Consider the following 4857-nt stretch of genomic DNA (forward strand, 5'->3'; position numbering starts at 1 on the left):
CTGACAAGGAAGAATAATATACCATTTAGCTAGAAGGAGTGTGTCTCACGAAAAAAATGTCTAGTTGTTGCCCCTTTGAGAAATTGTAATTGTGCTAAGTGATATATGAATAAATTTGGAGAATCTTTCGCACCTATTGTGTTTTGTCTCTTTATAAAGAAAATAAAGTATGGTGTCATCTATTATATGCAAACAATGTGATGCTCTACTCTAGTTGCCCTAAAGTCCCGCTCGAGATTTTCTCTCACATTGTGCTCAAAGAAATACTCTGGGATCAGAAAGATTATTTGGATATCAAGCTCTGAAATCTATAAGGTTCAAAAGGATCTATGTTAAGGATTATGACACTTGTACACTCTTGTAGTATGATGAAGCTAGTAGAAATCTGAAACCACCCTTGTTCCTTAACTAATCTTATATTGGAAATTAAAACGTTGTGTTAGCACTTTATCTTCATATCGTACAAGCCTCTTATGTAATCTTGTCTCACTATCTCCTTTACTCTCTAACCAGATGATGAACCCCAATGGAAATGAAGTAAATGATGCCAACGACAATATTCCTACCTTAACAACTATGAACGAGAAAAACAAGTCACCGAGATATTCGATGAATGGAATGAAGAACAACAAAAGGAATAGAAAAATGTTTGGATACATGATTAGTTCACCTCAACCACAAGCAAAAGCCATGAAACACATGGATACCCAAACAGAAGAATCAAGTCAGGCTCAGCTATATGAGATACAGACACCCAATCAACCCTCACCCCCTGTTGGTCAGGCAACGTTGACTCGCAAAGAACTCAAAGCAAGAGGTGCTTGCTACTATTGCAAAAATGAAGGACACCTTATTCGCGAATGCCCCAAGAAGCGTCTAGACCGAATAAAGAAGATAGCTGCCAAGCATGACCTAAGCAGTAGTTCAGAAGACCCACCATTTTATAAGTATGATGATGAAGGTCGCCTGATTAGCATACATTGCGGAGCAAAGAAGTAAGGAAGTTCCTTAAGTTTGGAGGAGTTCAATGAGAACCAAGAACCTACAAATAACCATGTATCTCCTTTGCTTTCGTGCTAGCCTTTATTAATCTCGAGGACGAGATTCTTTTTAAGAGGGGTAGATTTGTAACACTATGAAAATCATTAAATAAAATAATGAATTTAGTTAATAATGATATTAATGGTAATGAATTTTCTTTTAAGCGTGTGTCATTTAGTTGCCTTTGGAATGATTTTTTGGATGCTCATGATTGATTTTGGTCATTTAATGGCATTTCGTTTTAAATAAAAATCCTAGTAAATAATATATATAATAATATTAGTCCAAGAATTAATATCTTATTTATAAATAATTTTAGTTTGATTATTATGATTTTTAGGGTTATTTCAAAATGTATTTCGAAATTGGAAAAGGGAAATAAAAAAAAAGAAAAAAAACCTAATCCTACCGGCCGTGTGGCCCATTAGGCCCAACAAGCAACCACAGCCGCCCCTAACCCTAACGCGCGTGCTCCCTGTCTTCCAGCCGCCGCGCCCTGTGCTTCTCCCACCGGCATCTCTCTCTCCCTTCCATTCCTCTCCTTCCCCTTGCTTCTCTCCCTGTCGCGACGCCCGCGCTACGTTCGCGCCCGTGGAGCCGCCCAACGACACGCCAGGTGCCCAGGCGCTGGACCGACGCTCCGGCCGACCGCGTCGACCGCCCCAGCCCCAAGCCCAGCCGCGCCAGGCGCCGAGCGCCTCTGCCCGCGCCAGCGACCCGCGCGCGCCGCACGGCCCCGCGGACGCCCCTGCACCGACCCGCGCACCAGACAGCGCCGAGCCCGACCACGTCCAAGCGCCAAGATCCGTAGCACCCGCGCCGTCCGTGCGTAAATGGAGTTTCAATGAGCCATTTCTCCTCCCCCTTCACTCCCCCACGTTCTTCTCTATTGAAACCGACAGCGCCATCAATGGAGTTTTCATGGCCGGCCGCCGTTTCTTCTCCCCGGTGCCTCTCTCGCCCTCTATAAAAGTCGAGCACCTTCCTCCTCAATTCATCCCCGAAGCTCGCTCGCAATCCCCACACTCTCTCCTTCGCTCACGCTCGCTGGAACCGCGCTAGAGATCTGCTCACGCGCGCCCGCCGTCGAGCCCCTGCTCTCGCCGTGCCCAACTCACCACCGTGAAGCCCCCCGTGACCGTGACCACGCCATTCGCCATTCGTCCGCCGTTCGTGGAGCCTCATCGCCGGAGTTCCGCCGTCGACCAAACCGATCGTCACCGTCGTCGCTGGAGTCCGTGGAGACGCGTCGGAGTTGTACCTCGCTGTCCACCGACGATCGCACCCGTTCCCCTGCTCGCCGGAGACGTCCCCGAACCCCGTCCAAACCTCGTCGTTACCTGCCCGTCGAAACCCCTCGTCGACGTTCATCGCTGCGCATGAGCAAGAATCCAAGGTTGAAGACAACCCCAACTCATTAATTTATTGTCTACATCATGTGTTGAATTAATTTATGAATTTATGAATTATCGTTGTAATATTATACGACTTGGCGATTCGTGAATGATTTTAGAGATTCCGATGTATACGTATAACTAAAATCGAGTCCCGCGACAATATTTTAAAATGCGTATGATTTTATAATTCTAACAATAAACACAGTCACTATTCACCACTTTCGTGATTTTCATACTAGAATACGTTTAGAGATTTGATTTTACTTTTGTGGGTGGAACGATAATTGTTAGTAGTATGTTAAGTATAAACTTATTTGCATAAAGAAATAGAAGAAATACTAGGCCACGTATTTTCGGTCAAATAAGGATATAATTTACTATTCATAATAAATGAATTCATAAGTGTGGCACTTAAGTACTTAGAATTAGTAAGACATTTATTTATGTCATAATAACCATGAATATGTTATTAAAAGTCTCATTTAGTAATTTACAATTAATTCTTAGTATATTAATATTAGAAGAATTAAATAAACAATTTTTAGTTATACATAAATTCTATTTAGAAAAGAAAAGGAGAAAACCGAAAGAGTAGAATAATGTTAAAATGATTTATAATAATGACTTAACTAGGCGCTTATGATTTTCTAATAAAGAGATTGATAGTTATGTTGTTAAACATAGGTTTCTTACTAATAAGAGATAATTTGTTCTAATTTAAAAATGACTTTTTTTTAGATATCATATTTAACAAGATTCGTTATAGGTATTTAAGAATAGTCGTATTAAATAGAAACATAAAAGTAATATGTCTTATTACTTTTCTAATTATTATATAAAGTGCTCACATCGTTATAACTAAAACAATAGTTAATAACATACCAATGAATATAATATTCATTTTAAATATCTATGTCATATGTTTCTAAACTAAATGTAAAGGTAAATAATAGAGTAATTATGTCCTCTCATAACCTAGTTAATTAGATTTATATTTGTTTACAACTGGTTATATAGGCTTAATTATTTAATCAAAATTAGTTCATATTATTTATATATGTGTCACTTAGTTTTTCTTAAAGAATAAACTAAGGAAATTAGTGTTCATGTTCTTTAATAATAATGTTAGTTTGTATATTGTTTTGTATATAGCTTTCTCAATAAAATATAGGACATGTACTTTCTAATAAAAATAAAATATAATTATTGTTCATTGTCTTTTACACAAAAGTTCATTTGAGGCATATATCATAACTTTCCATAAATATGTGTTTAATAGTAATGATCTTTTCACATAAAACCTATTTAGACTTATATCTTAATAAGTGACTGGTTAACAATATTTATAATATGTTTCATAATGCTTCTACAATTAATAACGTGATTAGTAGCCCATTAACGTTAGATATAACATATATCTTTTCTAAAATGTTAAAAAGGTTTAATATTGTTATAACATGTTTTGTCATCTTGTAAACCCTTTATCTTAGATATATCGCGTATGTCGTTTTATAAAAGATTAATTTGGTGAACCTAATATTTGTATATTTTAATTAAGATATTTATAAGCTTATGTCTTCTTTTATAAAGTATAGATCACACATTTTTTAAAAAAAAGAACACCCTCCCATTATAACCATTACTTGCGACGTTTTAGAAAAACGAACGCTCTTTTCGTTAGGCTTTCTTTTAGCTTTACGTATGGTGAATATGGTATGTTATTGAGTGGTGTTTGTTTTTCTTGTTTGTTTGTGTGATATTCAGTGGTTGATCTAGTAGTTAAGAATCAAGATCTATTCCTATCCGTGGAAGGAACCTCAAGTTTCAATAAGCAAGGCAAGTGGACTTCTCCCTCTGCATACTCTGTTTGATCCCAAACAATACATTTAATAAAGTTTACTCTTTTGGATATATATATATGCATAACTTGACGGGTTACCTATTTAGATAACCTTTCCAACCTTACTCCTTGTTTAACCTGGGATTATGATCTAACCAAGTAGCTATGCTATTGCTACAACTTTAAATTTATGCAGTCACTCCTGTTTATGATATTAATGTTCCAAATGGTAAGATTACTTAATTGTTGTTAACCCGACGGTTAAACAAGATTATTGCATATTAATTGGAACATGGAGTGACCACCCGGGAAAACAGTGCTACCGTGAGAACTATCATGGCTCTGGTCTTGGCTAAATAACTAGGGAAGTCTTATGTTGGGTGCTGGTCGTGGTTGACAGGAACGGGGGCATCTGGCAAGCTCTTATAGTTCCGGCTCAGGCAGATTGGATACGGGCATAGTTCCCAAAGCTTTACCCTGTAGTCTGGACTATAAGTTGGTTACGGTAGGTGTGCCTTATGCAGTTTGACCATTTCCAGCATTTGCGTAATGAGGACTCTAGGGAGAAGCCTCGTAGTG

This window comes from Zea mays, chromosome 7, assembly GCF_902167145.1.
Source record: "Zea mays cultivar B73 chromosome 7, Zm-B73-REFERENCE-NAM-5.0, whole genome shotgun sequence".
Lineage (NCBI taxonomy): Eukaryota > Viridiplantae > Streptophyta > Magnoliopsida > Poales > Poaceae > Zea > Zea mays.